The sequence below is a fragment of the Labeo rohita genome, chromosome 11 (genome assembly GCF_022985175.1).
Source record: "Labeo rohita strain BAU-BD-2019 chromosome 11, IGBB_LRoh.1.0, whole genome shotgun sequence".
NCBI lineage: Eukaryota > Metazoa > Chordata > Actinopteri > Cypriniformes > Cyprinidae > Labeo > Labeo rohita.
In genome coordinates, this window is record NC_066879.1 from 27,518,602 (window position 1) to 27,537,945 (window position 19,344).

The 19,344-nt window shown below is 34.3% G+C and overlaps 1 protein-coding gene across 1 annotated transcript in view; it reads left to right on the forward strand.

The window, feature by feature from the left end:
• Nucleotides 1-12,554: 12,554 nt before the first annotated feature.
• tfeb (transcription factor EB) overlaps nt 12,555-19,344 on the forward strand; it is a 28,212-nt gene continuing 21,422 nt past the window's right edge. Inside the window, 2 exon segments of the mRNA XM_051122754.1 lie at nt 12,555-12,686; nt 14,884-14,976. The gene's annotated coding sequence lies outside the window, so the exon portion shown is untranslated.

Sequence of the window (19,344 nt, forward strand, 5' to 3'; positions counted from 1 at the left end):
ACCCATAAGAGAGATTTTCTGACATGCCAGAAAATCAAGTTCACCCACAGGTTATATCAGAACACAGCAGAGAGCTGGAGGTTTTATCTCTCTCCTCAGATAGTAAGAGATAAACACACGGTCCTATCGCAGGTGTGGCACCGCAGCCTTGTCCATCACACGCGTCGACACGTTTGACCGGTGCATGTAATCCAATCGAAGTCAGGGCATTAGGCGGCAGTTATGTGATTGTTTTGATGCTACTGAGTGACTTGAATCAGATATGCACCAAAGGGAAGACAGTATGGCTGATAAAAGGTAACTCCGGAACGCTCACCTCTCCCACACACTCACAGACACATAAACACCCAGCAGCGAGGACAACGGTAAACACATTTGTTGCTGCGCATTGGTGTTTGGGTTGGCTTGCTGTTGGTTTGTTTCCATTACGCTGCCTCCGAGTCGAGCATTTTAGTTATACATAAACTACACTTGCGTTAATTCTAGACATGACTCCACAGTCTTGACTGAAAATGAGCTGCTACTGAAGGTACTTTAGTGGAACAATACGTCGGTGTACACAAATGAACAATGTTTTGAATTCCTTCCTTTTTTCATGTGATGTAAGGAAAATAAAATTGACTGGTGTAGTATCAACATTTGATGTAATTGTAATTCAGCATTGTTTGGTTGAACAACCAGCACACTATGTTCAACACTTTAACGCCAAGATGTGGCTTTTTTTAGCTAGATCTTGCACCAAATCATGCGATGTGATGTAGATGTAACCCTTTCCTTTAAATGTGAAACCAAATTTTGTTCCTCTCTGCTTGTTTTCACAATGCTACTCTGAGGCGATACTTAAAGCTGATGGAGCGTGGAGAGAGAGAGGGAGAGAAAGAGCAGTGGGCCATTTAATGCAACAGCTGTTCTCAACAATGACGGAGGCATAGCTGACTAAGAAAAGCAGAATGTACGGTCAGTGGACGTGTACAAATACAGCTCCCCATTCTGTTTCGAAAGCCCGGTGCACAGATTTGGGCCAAAGGTTTACCGCCTGGGACTGATTTCAGGAATTGTTGGTTTCTTTGGTTGTTGCAAAGACAAAAAAAAAAAAATCCGCAGTCTTGGTCAACTTAGCGCTACATGGTCACAATTTCTTGCATTTTGGAAGAAATCTTGGTCATAAAGTCGAATATGAAATTAAAATTGGCACTATTTACTTTGTTGGTGCAGATTTTTAGTCTTATGGTGGACGATTAATCAATGCAAGTTAGTCTTTGTAATCTTTAGTCAAAATATGACTTGTTTCCCCTCTTGAATGGTGTTCAATCTATGATTCGGTCAGTTTGACATCCTTAAAAACTCCCCTCTGGCCAGTCTGCAATGAGCTAGAGAGAGCTCACCTTTTGCTTTTTTCTCATTCAATATTCTGTTTCACTTGGAAATACTTCACAATACTGAAGTGAAGTTGGTCACAACTTAGATTTACGCAGACTTTGAGGTGCAGTCACATTTACTGTTGCTTAGGGGTGGGTGATATGACCAAAATCCTATATTACGATACGAGTAATTTAATTCACAGTGACGATATATATCACGATATAGTTATTTTTGCTTTAAATTAGGTCTTAATGATAAAAAAATAAATAAATAAAAAAAAAACTCACTGAACACAAGTAAACAATCAGTGATTAAAAAAGAATAAGAAACTAATTATAAGCAATAGGACAAAAAAAAAACTACAGTAGAATAAATAAATAAATAAGAAATGCTACATACATTGTATGAAGTAATCAAATGTATAAAAACACTATATTATTCACAGTGTAAATAAAATATATATTTCTTCTTATAAAAGTTACAAAAGTGATTTAGTCAAGAGCAGTAAGAGATTTTCTCTCTTTTGTTGTTTAACTAACATGAATGACAGACAGCAGGAATATTAAACTGCTGTCACTTTAAAAGTGCCCGGATCCAATATACTGTTGCACATTTTCTTTCTCAGCTGTTTGCTTTCACTTAAGACCTAAATTACTGTTTTCTGAGGATACTTGCGAAGACGGGCATTTTGACATATACAAATGTGTGTATTTAACCGTTCAAAGCGGCAAAAATAACTCCAATACTCCCGCACTCTATATAAACAGTCTTTCAGACAGTGCGCATATACAACAAAATGAGTTCTCTTTTAGTGCTGATTGTGTTTCAATGGCTAAAAATCACTTGTTTTAAACTGCAATGCTTAAAAATGCATGCAAACAATAAGTTTTCATCACCACATAGCACAGCAACGTCACATTAGCATGTAACCGCGATAGAGAGGATTGTCCAAAATCTTGGACCTCACTGACTTTAATTGAATGGACAAAAATAGTTGATGCTTTGCAATCACAATAAAAGTTTATTATAGGCACACTTAGTTCAATAGCCTATTGAAATGTATAAAGTTTTGTCTTCATTTTGTGCCTATGTGACACTAGAAATTTCAATTTAGAGTACAGTGCAAATGAAGGCATAAAACAATTTCATTTATCTTTTAATCAAATGAGAATTAAACTCTTTATTTTTGACAAACAAAGGGGTTTACTATTAAAATTGATGATTATTCTTTAAAAAAAAATTTAATAATTGTTGTAGTAGTAGTATTACGTATATTCTACTGCACCACAGTAATATATCTCTGACAATTTATTTAAGCTAAACAGAACTTATATTTTGATGGGTTGCCATGAGGACCTTTTGAGTTTCTGTAGCCTATTATATGATATGACGATAGATTTACTCATGTGAAACGGTCGAATGCTCATGAAGTGACCCTCAGAGCAGATCTGAAGATGTTGTTCATGTATTTATGTCCTCATTTAGTGAGACAACAGATGCGGCTGAAATCACCACGAGCATCATCACACGCTTCCATATGTGTATAAACAAAACCCTGCGTCTGTTCCATTCACATTCACAGAGACACGCAGAACATGCAGGATGCATATTTAAATGGTATTTAAGCATATTTAAATGGCTTAATATTCACAGACACTAGTTCATATCGCGATTCAATCTAGGCTAAGAGCACTACTGCTGACCTACTTTTGATGAACTCATCCAAACTTTGACAAACTCCATGACATTCTGCGTGGTACAGTAAATTACATTTATGACTGAATTCCGCGATTCCATCCGCGCTTTCCGCATCGCAGAAATCAGATAATATTGAGGTGTTTTGCAACTTCAGCATGTCGTTAGTGGATTGAGATTTATTGCAACTTCAGCAACATCTGCTGCTGCCTTAACTTTGAAAGACAACTGAAGTGAGAGTGTTCACTGAAGCCTCTGGTTAGCAAGCACTTTCGGTGTGAGAGAGTGTTCCGTGTTGATTGGTCGGACTTGTGACTCTCAACAAATCAGATTGGTGGTGGGTGGAGACTGCTCTCGGCCACAGAGTGGTGAGTTCCAACAGGCTGCATCAGTATCAGAGCCAAATAGCGCATTTCAAAATTAAATTATTCTATCGCGAATCGGCTTTGAAAATGACCGATACCGATAATCATAAAAATGCCTAATATCGGTGCCGATAATCGGCCGACCCCTAGTACTATATTACCACATGGACCAGTCGTTAACGATCTGTCCGTCACGGACTATAGAATTTTTTTTTTCTGCAACTAAGGGACTAATAAAATTTTGGTCAACCAAGCCTCTTCTCATCGACTATCGATTGACTAACCAACAATCAATCCCTGCTTCTACATCACTGCTTGTTTAGCTTCGCCCACTGATTTGCATGTAGTGTAAATAACGAAAGGCAGGTCTACGCAGAAACCAAATGATATAGATGGTTTCAAAGACAAGACGACGTTGTGCAGCACCAAGTTGTGGAAAAACACAGTCTTTGCCTTCCTTCTGATCCCAATGTTAGTAAAGAGTGGGGGGGGGGGGTCAAAACAGGACAGAAAATAGCCTATTCTAAATTATGTTTTTTGATGTAAAAATCTTTTCAAAGTTAGAAGTGGACCTCAGAACAGTACAAAATAATAAACTTTAAAACCCCTTTGAAGTAATAATTAAAATGCTAAACCAACACTGGTGTACCAGATTTGATCTATTATGTAATGAATGTGCAAATTGCATAATAGTTCGTTTTCATAGTGTAGCAGACAAATTCAGGACTCCGGGTAGCTGCTGGCGTGCAATCCAACCTGAAACCAGACCAGGCGGTCCTGTTCTTATGTATACAGGCGTAATATCCTGTTTAACTCCAGCTTCATCTTGTATGCATTAGTAAGTGGCTGCACTTCTTGGAGAGTATTTAAGCTAGTGTTGTAGTCCTCAGGAAATAAAGGTATATTCAAGCGAACATAGGCAGTGTGGAAACAGTAAGAGGTGTAGTGTACTCAGTGTACTGGGGAATGTGAAGATCAGGATGTGCAGAATGATGTACCCTGTACCTGCCCCTTTATAGCTGTTCATTATTGTAGCTGTACCCCTGGCCCTAGGACAGTTAAAAAAGGGTAACAGTGATACGCAAATGTATTTTAAGCTTACGTAATGTCTTTACCCAACAGACCAATGCTTTGTTGTTGATGTTACTCGACGGTTTTTCTAGTCAGTATCTTATCTCCCTAAAATACTCATGAAGTTGGTGATTAAAATATAAAATAATACCCTATTATGAGATCAAATATGTAGCACATAGTAATACGGTTATTAATGAAGACACAAATATAGAAAAATATTATGGAATTGAATTATTTATTTTTTTTTATTTTTTAATATAGTACTTTAATCATATGTAGTTATTATAAATATTTATTTAATTATTGTAATATATTGACAGATTTGGTACATTTTATTTTATTTTATTTATTTTATTTTAGAAAATGAGCAGCTTTGTCATTACACCACAAGTGCTAGAAATATCTTAGGGGACCTTTGAATATTGTCTTTGACAATGACAGGCCATGGGGTCAAAAACTTTAGGAATCTATGACTCACTCATAGTCTGTTTACTGACCATCTGATGTTATTGCATAAAAAATGGGAAGTGTTGGTTAATCTCCAGTTCCAGTCTGATTTTTCTAAAACAAAACTGAGTTTAGGCCTTTGATATGGGTCACTCTAGGTACTAATTTATACCAGTTTTTTACTAGAACACTTTAGGTACAAATATGCACCCTTTATGAGTAAATAAGTTACAGAGGTATACCTTTTTAAGGGTACCGCCCCAGTGACAACTTTTGTACTTTTTTTTGTGAGAGTGTACAGTTGTCTACAGTTAACATTTTGTATAATAAAAACAATTGAAATGTGTTTGTTCTCATCTCCACATTGTCTGTCACTAGCGTGTACAATGTTTATGTCAGCGTCACCCTGTAATTCTCACACAGCTAAACATGGACATGGTTGCTTTCTTTACCCTCTGACTAAGGTCCCAAAGCATCCTGTCTCTCTTTCCCAACCTTTTTCTCTCCATACACATGCCAGATAGGCCAAAGGCGGGCATAGTTGCCATACCGTCGAGTAAAACGTTGCTAGTTTTGAGTGGGGGAGCCAGAGAGGGAGGTGGATCCTGCGTTGTAATGCAGCATAAGTGACGCTGACAATCGCAAACACTGTTCTGCCTCTACCAACGCTCCTAATCTCACAACATATCTCCTAAAGACCCCTTTGGCCATGGCTGATCTCTAAGGATTCTTGTTTAAGCCACTGCCAACAAATGAACCCTCTTGTATTAGGGGTCAAGGTAGTAACATAAAAAATAATAATAGTAATAATAAAAAATTATGTAATATATTTTGTTTCAATAATGTTTGTTATTTAGGTAAACTAAAATTAAACCATAAAAAATGTTACTTGAAATAAATTTAAACTGAAAAAAAAAAAAAAAAAAAAAAGGTGAACATTTTATTTTAGCTATTTTCCAAGACAAAATTTCTCATTTTATTTTAATTTAACTTGATGTACTAATGTAACTAAAACTAAAATGAAATAAAAAAAAATGAATAAAAACTATATAGACAAATTTGAACACAACAAAACACTAATAAAATAAATAAATTAATTAATTAATTAATTGTGCAGCATGTCTATTAAATAATACAAATAGAAAAAATAATATTTTCAGTGAATACAGTGATTACGTTAGAATCCAAAGCATATAAGGCAGATATGTATTAAATAATCTGTATTAAATCATACAAATATTAGGGGGGGAAAATCATATTTTCAATCAATACAGTGATTACATTAAAATATAGCAAAGGTATTTAAAATCCAAAGCGTCCAATGCAAATATGGAACAAATATACAAAATATTAGAAAAAATATATATTTTCAATGAATACAGTGATTATTTAAAGAATATAGCATAGGTATTTAAAATTCAAAGCATGTAAGGCAGATATGGTGTTATCTGGTGGGAGAAATAAAGTATTATTCATAAAATAATTTGTAAGTCATATTATTATTATTATAATCACAATTATACATTACCATGTAAGAGTATTATCAGCCATAGTTACATAGGTTAAGATATGTATTTAGATATTATCTAAAACTACTTTATCATGGCTGATTTGTCGTTTGTACAACAAATGCTCTGTATTTTCATATTTAAATTCATTTCCTATATGAAGATCACAAGTGTCACTATTTTTAAAGACTACTTAGAATATTCAACTAATTTGTGGTCATATAGAAAGTGCCACAAAAGTTACCAAGTTTCCGCTAAAGTGAAATTTTTTAATAATTCGACACTTGACCAAAGACCACAAGAGGGATAAGAAATGTAGGTGACCTATTTTTCTTTCTAGTCTTGCTAAAACAACTTCATTACAAAAACACTCTTCATCAAGCGGACTGTGAATATGTAACTTTGGGATTCCCCTTATACATCTTAATGTCATTGCAAAATGCATGAGTAAGTTTTTAGTTCCCTCCTGATCAGAAAAGCTGATGGAAAATAATAGAAATGCCAGCCCAGCTGGTTTAGACATAGTCAGGGTCTAGAAATATCCTCCTTTCCATAGGCTATTGTCAGGAACACAACAGTTCCTTGGTCATAAACATGGCCTCCTACACAGGAGCTAGAGCAGTGCAACAGGCCCGCAGCTGTTTGGACCAATGAAATGCAGTTTTGTGTCTGGCGCTCCTTCTATGGCCCAAAATACTACTGTAAATACATTGTTGTCTGTATTTAGTTTATTAAACTGCCTCAGTGTGCATGCACAAGGCCGGTCTTGTCTCGCACGTTGACTGTCAACAAGCCGTTTAAACCACTTTGCTACAGTTTGCATCTGTGAAACGCTTTCTATCTGTGTTTATCGTTTTAAAAGCCCCCCAGCGAGGTCTTTTTGGAGGAAAGGTCACTGGTGGTTTGAGCACTTTGCAGAGGTCACACCGCCTGAATGGAAACACATGCCATCCGGCCTTTCATTTCCCATCATGCACCTTACAAACAAAGCAATGGAAAAAATAGAGCTTTGAATTGATCACAAAAGTCTTGGATACAGTGGAGAAAAAGGGTTATGAACATTTGAAAATAAACTGTTTTGGTTTGTCATTATTAAAGTTTCATTATATCACAAGTGGGCAGTTTCATGTTAGTTTGGCATTAAAACTGTAAAATCTGTAAACTTCCATAAATGTCCACAGACATTTTGCTGTCTCATTGTAATTCTGGTAACCTTGGTTTATGGCCATGGTCTTGTTTTATGTGTCATTTCATTGTGTGGCCTAAATTGATGTTTAGCCTTTAGAAAGTAATGCACACATACAATTACAAAGTAGTTCTTTGTTTTAGAATGCATTTTTCCTGGAAATTACCCACATAGACAGACAGACTGGAATAGTTTGTCATGAATATGGCATATACAGTGGTTCTCAACTGTCGGATTTGTACTGTGGGTCATGGACAGCAGCAAAAATGGCAATTAAAACACTTCACATTTACCAATTTCCATTTTCAGCGTTTGTCCATATGTTAGGTCGGTTATTAACACCTATATTGTTTATGCATTTACAAATTTGTCAGCTTTCCTATTTAACCTAGCCTATGATAATCCATGTGCATATTAGCATTCTTATACTATTGTTAAAAAGTTTGGGTCTGTGAATTATTATTATTATTATGATCAACAAGGCTGTTTATTTGATCAAAAATACAGTAAAATAACTTTTTGGTATGTATTTATTATATAATTTATTCAGCTCTCAACAAACTTTTCTTTTATTATTATTATCAATGTTGAAAACAGTTTAATATCGCTTAATATTTCTGTGGAAACCGTGATACATTTTTTTAAGATTGTTCAAAATAAAGTTCAAAATAACAGCATTTATTTGAAATAGGTTTTTGAAATATGTTTTTACTGTCACTTTAGATCAATTTAATACATCCTTGCAAAATACAGTAAAATACTTAAGTATATCATACATAGTTAATTTAACACATTTTCATTTCCCTAAAAAGAACTTTTTTGGCTTTTCTATAATTAACAAGTTTGCTATTGTGTAAAATTTTGATCCTGAGACAAAACTGTTAGAGAATTACTGTTATACTGGAAATCATGCTATTCATGACAATTTAAGACATTTAACTGTAAGTTTTAAAATGTCAGTATAAAGCTTGATCCTGTCAATCTAAATGTCACATAACCCCATAATGCAGAAATCTTTTTTTTTTTATGCGCACATGATCTAAAGCAGAGGTGGGAATTATTCAGGCATAATGCAATACTCATTTCTTGTAACTAACATCTCGCTTCCTCTTAACTCACCCTTCCATCAGACTTTGTTTTGTCTGAGTGTAATTCATTATGTGGAGTAAGTAAAATGATGGTCCACCGAATGCACATTGGACTATTTCTTGGTGTCATTACTTAAAATGCATCTGCCCTTTTACCAAATGCACTTTATAGAACATTTTACAGAATATAAACAGCTTATAATAATATGTCATGTCTGTTTTTATGACCACTAGGGGGAGACACAATGTAACAGCTGCTATTTTTATTCTAAAAGCAGTTGTTTCATGTAACATTTCTTAAGGTCTAACGTGTTAGGAAAGCTCTCAGTGTATCACGTTTCCTGCATTCCAGCAATGCAACTTCCATTACATATGACTTTTCACCACTCTTCCCACTACCTAAATGACAAAGCATTTGCAATTTGGGTCATTCTACAGAAATGTCCATTTTTGGTATGGCAAGATGTCTTAAAATATATTTCTTTTTCTAACATTTAAACTTAGACCACATTATTAGATTCCCTTTTGACTTTATGAATACATATAAATGGCAGCTTAGTGTTTAAGGTTTTTTTTTTTTTTTTTTTTTTTTTTTTAATCTTTTTTGTCCAATTATTTAAAGACCACATGTACCATTTTTTGTCACAGGTTTACCTTCTTTGGCAATATTAAAGGTTTTTATAAAATATTATTTTTCAGCACATGTCATAGTTATAGAAAAAAGAATGAAAATGCAAGAAATAAGGAGATTATGTTTTATTTATTTAATGTGACAAAAAAACACAGTAACACCAGTGACATACATATGACCTGATACACTGATTATTACTGCAAGGAAGGTAACACCAGTGACAGTAACACCAGTGACAATTTTCATGAAAAAAATGCATTTTACAAAATGCTGCTGCAAGGTATCAAACCACATGTTGTCAATCATGGTATACTCACTAAATTAAGTAGTTTAATCCATTTGTATTTTCGTTTTTTACAGATAAGTGAGAAAATTTCTTATAACTGAAAAGAGACGGAGGACTTGACATGGGCCTTTTTTCATAGATCTTTAGGAAATAGGAAGAAGGAAGTCAAGTGATGTCATCAATGTGATTTTTATTTCAAAATAAACGATTTTTGTTAAACAGTAACACCAGTGACAACTCCAGGGGATCACTACTTTATTATATATTTTATAATATTTATTCAGCATTTAGTTTTTTTTTGTTTTGTTTTGTTTTTTTTAATGCAATTTAGATCATATATTTGATAGTTATAAATACAGAAAAGGTTTTTGACCTCAAAATAAAGCACGTTGGCTGTGGGGATGAGCAGTTTTGTGGTTCTTTGAATTCTGTATAATTAATTTAAAAACAAATACTGCCACATTAATTGCTCATGAAGGTGTAATTATTCAAATAACATATTGTTTCATTTTAAAATATAAAGAAATTGTAATCCTAAAGTGTTGTTCAAGTGTAATATTTCTGTAAAGGCTAGGGACAGAAAAATAGACATTTCCATAGAATGACCCATTTAATAGATACTTTTATCCAAAGCTACATTCAAGGTTCACATTTTTGCCAGAATATTTACTCACCCTCATGTTGCTCTAAACCCCTATGACTTTTTTCTTCTGCAGAACACAAAAGAAGGTATTTTGAAGAACAAGGGGTCCATCAGTGAATCCCAGTGGCATTCATTGTATCTTCTTTTGAGTAAATGACAGAATGAGCAGCTTTGATAATGTGTTTTGATATTAAACACATTATTTTGTGTATCACACAAGAAAATGGGTTCTGACTGACACAAGGAAGCAAGTCTCAATCATTGTAAGGGTGTGACTCAATTAGACTGACTGAATTTAGACATGTGAGTGGGAATTTCTGCATTCTTCTCTTTTTTTTTTTTTTTGGCCTTTTTGATGACAGGACAGTAAAGATTGACAGGAAAGTGCTAGGTGCAGAGGGGGAAGCGAGATCGGCAAAGGTCCCTGGGTCGAGATCCAAACCCAGGTCGGCCAGAGACACAGTTGCGCTATATGTCAGTGTGCTAACTACTAGGCTATAGGCACTGACAGAATTTCTGCATTCTAAACAAAAAACTTTTTTGTTTTCACCTACAATAATTGTACAATACTTTTTAACTGATTAACTGAAAATACATTAAACTGATTAAATGTTACATTTATAATGTTACAAAGATTTCTATTTCAAATAAATTGTTCTTTTGTACTTTATATTCATTAAAGAAACCTGAAAAATGTACCACGGTTTCCACAAAAATATTAAGCAGCACAACTATGTTCATTGCTAATTAAAAATGGTTTTTAAGCATCAAATGAGCATATTAGAATGATTTGTAAAGGATAATGTGACTGCTGAAATTTTGGTGTTGCCATCACAGGCTGTAAACCCTAAAACCAGACTGCCAGAGGGTTACTGTAAATGCATGTGCCCGCTGTGCACCGTTTTTCTAAAGCCACCGGGGTGGTGGTTGCACTGATGGCTTGGGCCCGTCATCACTGCTTGCAGCTATATTTTTAAATTGTATTATTACAGTTTTTATTGTATTTACCAAATGAATTCAGTCTTAGTGAGCATAAGAGAGAAAAAAAAGAAAAAAAGTAGAAAGTCTAACCAACCCCAAACTTTTGAACTCAATTTTCGAAGGTTTATAGGGATAGTTTACCCAAAATTATCTGCTTACGGCATCCAAGATGTAGGTGACTTTGTTTCTTCAGTAGATCACAATTGCTCAGAGCAAGAAGTCAGAGAGATGGGAGACAGAGATCTCTTCAAAACTGGTGGTGTTCTTGTTGCTTGCGTATACCAGAGCGCGTACACTTCACACGCCAGATGCTGTGCATGTACTTAGGACAGTAGGACATAGCGGTGAATAAGAGGTAAAAAATGACAAAAATAGTGTTCAGTTTCTTGCACAAACCGATCGTTTGGTGTCTTAGGACATCAGTGTACGGTCAAGAGTCGCAGGGTTTAATTTGGTTTTGTTTGTGTATGTTTTTTTTTACTCTCCTAGATTTGGTAGCCATTGACTGCCATTATATGACTGACAGACTGCAACGGTTTGAGTTAAAAATCTTTGTTTGTGTTCTACTGAAGAAAAGTCACCAAATCTTGGATGCCCTGGGGTTAAGCAGATAAACATAAAATTTTCATTTTTGGGTGAACTATCCCTTTAACCACCACCACCATAATCATCATCATGTGACAATGTCAGAGCACCGTCTGCTACTGATAGAGCATAGTGATAGCAACTTGAGTGTCATGGGTTAAAAAAATACCTTGAATGCAAGTCTCTTTGCATAAAATCTTCAGCCGAATGAAATCATATGACATTCACGTTTATCTGCACGTTTCAACCTGCAGTCAAAACACCGTGCAACGATTAAGAGTGACTTCCCTTATAATTTACAGTAACCCAAAAGTATTAATGCGTGACGTGTGAAGTGTGTTTTCAGATGTCCGCATGAGTTTTTGCTGACCCAACCTAACCAGTGATTCACCACACTCCTCCAGTCTCATTACATTCAGCGGCACAGTCAGATGAGATGGAAGAAGACTTAAGGAAAGGGATGAGGGACAATGAAGTCCCCTTGTTCCTCTCTCACGGACACTCACAGGATTTTAGGTCATTTAGGGGAACTGAAGGGGGTAATAGACAGAAGAGGAGAAGTTGTGGACACTGTACTGTAAGACTTCATGACTAAGGATTTCCCTGTGACTGTTGATCGCTCTCCCTCTCTTTTTCTCTGTGTCTGTTGGTCACGAGTGGCGGCGCTGTCAGCCTCTAGTATAAGAGCCATGCTTAAACATGAAGGCTCAGTATTCTGTTAGGACGCCACTGGGGTTTAGACTTACTTGAGGATTGTGTATCTGTGACGGATAGGACGAGATAATCATTGACCGGCTGTCTTCATTTGCACTGCCTGTCTACAACTGCGTATAAGGTATGGAGCGTAAATCATTACCAAGATTTGTGTATAATTTGATATCAACGATCCATAACAGGATTGAATATTCACTTTGTTGGACACACATATTCAGTGGTTGGGAAACGTGTTTTATTGGAAGTCTCACACTTAACTGAGATCTGCTTGGCTTGTCAAGTGTTGCTTTAGGTTCTTGTTAAGCATGTTTCTTAACATGGTTGTGTAGCTATATAAAACAGATCATGCGTCATTTCGACTGGTATTAACTTGTGATGGTCTGTTTTTGTGAGATAAATAAGTGGCAGAGATCCATAAACCTGGATGGAATCAGTGAACTTTTGTGGTATTTTCTGTGCTGATTTTAATACAAAAATCTGCAGATTAGGTTTAAATGTAGTAAAATGTGTTTAACAGAGATGGGGATATGACAGTTGCTTACCTACATTGTTGTACTTTGGAGAAAGATGCAATGCATTTTAGGGCTGTTTCACAGCACTCAGAAAATAGGGCTATAACAATAAAAACAGCAAAAAAATAAACAATTTAAATTAAAAAAGCATAAAAAAATTATTCAAAAATTTAGACAAAAATGTAAATGGGTGATTTTTTTTTTCTTTGTTGTTGTTTTCATTATTATTACAGGGACATTTTATTTTATTTTAGTTATTATTTTTTAAATATTAGCATTTAAAGCTGTAGTAACTAAGGGATACATTTCAGCTGTATTTTATTTTATTTATTTATTTATTTTTATTTTATGTTAGTTTATTTTATTTTTACAGGGACTATTCTCTGTAGATATTATCATTTAAATATTAGCTGTATTAACTAAGAGATAAATTTCAGCTGTAGTGCCTATTTTAATTTATTTTATAATTTTATTTCATTTTTTATTTTTTTACAGGGACAATTCCCTGTAAATATTCGCATTTAAATTCCAGCTGTATTAACTAAGAGATACATTTCAGCTGTAACGCCTAATTTATTTAAATGTAATTTAATTTAACATTTTATTATTATTTTTTTTTATTTTCAATTTTTTTTTACAGGGACAATTCCCTGTAAATATTAGCATTTAAATATTAGCTGTATTAACTAAGATATGTATGTCAGTGGTAGTGTCTATTTTATTTTTTTATTTTATTTTATTTTATTTTGTATATATATATATATATTTTTTTTTTTTTTTACAGGGACAATTCCCTATAAATATTAGCATTTAAATATAAGCTGTATTAACTAAGCAATATATGTCAGTGATAGTGCCTATTTTATTTTATTTTATTTTATTTTATTAAGGGACAATAGGACAATTTTTAGAGACAATTCCCTAAAAATCTTAGCATTTAAATAATACCAGTATTAACTAAAAATTATTCAAAATTTTAGACAGAAATGTAAATGGGTAATTTTTTGGTTCTTTATTGTTGTTGTTTTCATTATTATTACAGGGACAATTCCCAATAAATATTATTATTTAAATGTTAGCAGTATTAACTGAGTTACATTTCAACTGTAGTTCCTATTTTATTTTATTTTATCATTTTATTTTTTTATTATTATTATTATTTTTTACAGGGACAAATCCCAATAAATATTAGGATTTAAAAATTAGCTGTATTAACTAAGATATACATTTCAGCTAGAGTGCCTATTATTTTATTTTATTTTATTTTACTTTACAGGGACAATTTCCTAAAAATATTAGCATTTAAATATTACCAGCATTAACTAAAACATATCAACATATACATATCAACTTTTATCCCTGGAAAGGTATTTTTATGTCCAACAACAACATGCGTGTATTTTCTGTAATGGAGGTGTTTGCTCTCATTGGATAGAATGGTTGTATTTAGATATATTAATGTATCTTCATCATCAACAGATACACATACACCTTTGTACACCTCATTGTGTAGAATAACTTTCCTCACTTGTTGGGTCTATAAATACAAATGCACTGCTAAAGTTTAATTCTCACAATTTGAAAAGAGGTTTAATTAGATGTTTCATGGTTTAACCTAGATATCAAATGGACATATAAATAGATATCTGCACCTGTTGCCTTGTTACTTTGACCGCTAGAAACAGCACAGCCGCAACTATCTGCAGCATTGTCATCACTCCGATTCATCCGGCCACAGACACCTCTTCATGTTACTCACCGGGCAAAGGATGGCCACTAATACAAATCTCTGTGTTTCTTTTCCAGTTTTTCAGCCCACTCATAGGCAGGCACCCAGTCATGTAGAGAGCAGCGCGTGGAGGACACCCAGATCACTTTCAGCACTTTCTACACAAAGAGGTAATTGTGAGATATTTCTCACAGAGAGAAATGAATAAAGGCACAGAAAGCCGTGGAGAATACACTATTCAGTGCGTGTCCGAACGCAGCTGGGCCTGTCTGTTAGGAAAATCCATTCGGTCGTTTGTATATTTTCCCGTAAGCGCCGTCAAAGTTGGAAGTTGAATTGGGTCGCTACGGGGTTGTGATTTCCTGTTGAACGAGAGAGCAATCACTGACAAGGGTTGAGTAAATAAAGTGCCCTCTCAGTATAAAATCACCCAAGTAAAGGTTTATATAAAGAAAATGTGCATATTTGACATTGTTTTTAATCATACACTGTATGGCAGACAACTATTTATGGTCCTTCCAAACCATGAAAATCTTTGCACATGTCTCTGACTGCACGCTACAGCAAATATATTTTCCTATGCTTCGAAGTCAAGAGGTCAGACAATAATTAGCCAAAGACAGTAGAAATGAAGCAGTTGTGTTGTTTTTGTGTTTTGAACATTTTGAAACAAGTCATCCACAGGTCATTGTAGTTGCTAAATAAATGAGATTCTAATCAAGTTAAACTAGCACATAACTGAGGTTGACAATGCTCTAGATTTTATCCTGATACATATGCAAAACAGTGACATTTCAGGAAGGTAGGAGTTTCTCATTTCTATTATGACAGCTCTCAGAAGATTTTACTATGGTAATGGATATGACAGTGTTACTGTATTTGGTCTTGGCGGAATAGATCTGTTATGCTGCTGAACTGCTGTTGGTTATTGTAGATTATTGCTGCTGCTGCCACATAGCAAGTACAACAACTTCCTACTGCCAATACATACTACTGTGAGTATTTAAGACATACTGCTGCTGCACATGTAGCATATAAAATAACCTGTAGCAGATCTATACAGGTGGAGCTGGGGAGGTGGAGGGTTTCGAAATGCTCTAGTGAATGCTAACCAGCCATTTAAATGTAAAGCAGCAAGCTCATTGGCTGCGTATGCGTATGCAAAAGAAACCAATCCGCTTGTGCCAAGTAGTTTAACACTGTGAATATCATTATCAGATGATATATACATGTAATCTGGATTACATAATCAGATTCCAAAAATTAAGTACTTGTAATTAGAGTATATTACATTTTTAAATGCTTATCAGATTACTTATTATTATTTTACACAATAGCAGTGAATTATTTATAATTTATTGATTCTAAAAACGCTACTGTGTCATACCATTTAGCTTTGAATATACACACAAATGTCCTACAAAAAAATTTTAAATTGTGTTTAAGATTTTAATAGTAAATAGCATTTCTCTGGAAGTCTGGACAAAAATATTTCAAATCTGGAAGACTTTAGCTGTGTAATGTCATTGATTTCTATGTTTAAGAATTTCTATGTTTCTTTTTTTTCACTTTTTTATATCTATATGGTACGTTTGATGTTAAGTTTAAAACAAGTTTGATTAAAAAAAAGTAATCTAAAAAACTGTCAGAATACATTACCTAAAATGAATAACCCAGATTGTTACCAACTAAACTTTTTATTATGCAATCTGTAATCAGTATTGGATTACAATTTGTAAGTAATATACGCAGCTATGATCATCATTAGTTTGTGTTAAAAACCCGGAAGCCTACTCCACCTAGAGTTTCATGACAGAACTTGGCATGTGTATTTCCACTTTTTTTTTTCTCTATCTTCACAACAGAAAATAAAATGAATCAACAATGCTGAATGCTGTTCTTTTGAACTTTGTATTTATCTAAGAATGTGGTAAAAAAAAAAAATGGGTAAGTGGCGCAACTGTTTTCAACACTGATAATAAGAAATATTTGGGAAAATTTCTACTCATTTGCTATTTAAAACTAGCTCAAAAAACTGTCCCCAAGTAAAATTCCCCCTGCATTCCGGGGGGTAAAATACACATTTTTTTAGCGAGGTTCCCCTGGTAAAATACACATTCCTAACATGAATAAAAATCATGTTAATGGGGTCGCTTCAACTTACGGACATGAAAAGCAACCCAACAGCCCAATTCCGCAGGATTTGGCAACACTGGGATTAAGTTGTCTTTGTCTCTTGGACTAAAGGGCATTTAATCTAGGTTATGACCAGCATTTACTTAAAAGTAAATGAGGTCATGAATGTGTCTTGCTCATGTGAAAGCCGGAAAACCTCAAAGTGTCTGTTCTCTTTTGATATTTAATGAATTGACATTTTCTCTTTTCTCATTGTCAATCCATGGTTAAATGAAACAGCATATATTACTTTTGGAATGAGGACAGCAGAAAAAGCAGAAGTTTGACTGATGTTTATTTACTTGATTGCATGAGTTTGCGAGTGAGGTAATCGCTTAGTTGATGAGAGGCCAAGAAGCATGACTGCACGGCACATGACACAAGCATCATTTGGGGATTTTTTTTTAATTATTTTCTTGAAATCATGGGACCCCACATAATATTCAGAGCATTAACCGAAGTGCTCTGTGCTATTATAAAAGATTTCTCAGTCATCTTTGTAATTTATTGTACAGTATTTAAACAAAAATGTGTGATATATTGGTATCATATCGTTTATCATATTTAAGTTTTATTGAAGATGTTTTTTTATCATATCAGTAATGATCAACTTTTACAATTAATAACACTTTTAAATAATTTCAATATGAATATCAGTTTTTAATGCTGTACATTATATTGCTATGGATGTTTATTTCCATCAGGGAATTAAAAAAACAATAATAATAATAATTGCTAACTTTTAATTTCACAAATGTGAGTTGTCATTTTCACAGAGGAATTAAAAAAATAAAATGGTATTGTATAAAAAAGTACACTAAAATAGTACGTTTATATCTCGCCATTCCACATAATAATAAAAATAAAATAAATAAAACAAATAAATAAAAAAGTCATAATTGTGAAATAAGCTTCCATATAATGCCTAAATTCACTTGCAGCATTTAAACTCATTGCCATTTTTACTATTTAGTTTTCATTTTTTTTCAACGATAGCATAGAATTTTAATGTCTGCTATTTGTCATTATCAGCTCCAGTTTAATTCCTTGAAATGTTTGTGATCTGTTTTGTACCAAATCAAAACCCAAAGAAGAACTGCTTTTCCTAGAACTGACGCTACTGCTTATCTTGAGGCAAAAGAGGAAGGAAAAGGGTGCTGTGAAGACACTGCCAGAAGGTTTATCCTCCTACTTTGAGAGCCGTCCTTCCCCTGCCCATCCCACCGAATGCTATCCCGGCGAGTGTTAATCCCATGTGCGAGTGTGAATCCTTAGAACATGCCAGATGAGTTGGCCAGAGTATGGAAAGTTCACTGTGTGCTGCAGAGGCATTGAGTTTACACACCGGCAGGCTGTTACCCCGAGGGAACAGGGTGTCTCTGCAAACAGGAACAGAAAGTGTGGGTGTTATTTTTGGTTCCGCTTGCCTCACTGACTTGCTAGACAGGGTGGGTAGTAAATCAAGAGTGGGAAGGGGCAGAGGAGCCAACATAATCTGGCTCTTTGCCAGACCCCTGTCCTGTGCAGGTTAATGCAGTGTCCAAAACCCCAACGAAGCCTGAGCGTTATATTCATATTTGCATATAAGCAGTTGCTCACCAAATCTCAGAGCTGTGAATATTGCAGAATTGTTTTCTAAATGATCAGTTGTTTCCTCTGCACACTACGTTGGTTAATGCTATTTGCATTGTAGGATGTGGTGTTCGTTTTTGTAAACTTTAACTCCGTTTTGAATACACTTTTGAATCACCAGTTTTTGGTTTATTTACAATCTAGTAGCAATTTGTAAATCTTGACCCACGGGATGTATTCGTGTTCTGAGAGCATCAGATTTGCATGTTTCTTAGAATTGTTGTGTTTAGGACATTTGTTGAGGTATTGGCCTGGCGGTTAGTGCATGTGCTTTGATATGTTGCACAATGGCGCTCGTGCAGGCAGTGTGAGTTTGAGTGTTTGTAATTTCCTGATTCTCTGCCCACCCTATTGTTTCCTTTCTCATTTATCACTGTCTTTGTACTTTTCTACTGTGCAAATAAATGTTTGCAATCAAAGCTTCTAAATGGCTGGAAATGCGTCTGTGAGAATCTCAGGGTATGACAGTAAAGATTATTTCTGTCTGCTTGGCCTATATTTTCAACGGCGCCAATAATTTTGATAGTAAAATAATATTTAAAGAATCATAATTTGATTTTTTTAAAAACTGATTTCATTTTCCAGAAAATATATTTATTTACTTTAATATTTTTTATTAAAAATGTAACAATTTATTAGGTTTTAATTTACAGTAATACCTGGAAATTCTATCATAATAGATACTTTTACTTTTTTTTTTTGTAATACTTTATAGTACTTTGATGCATTAA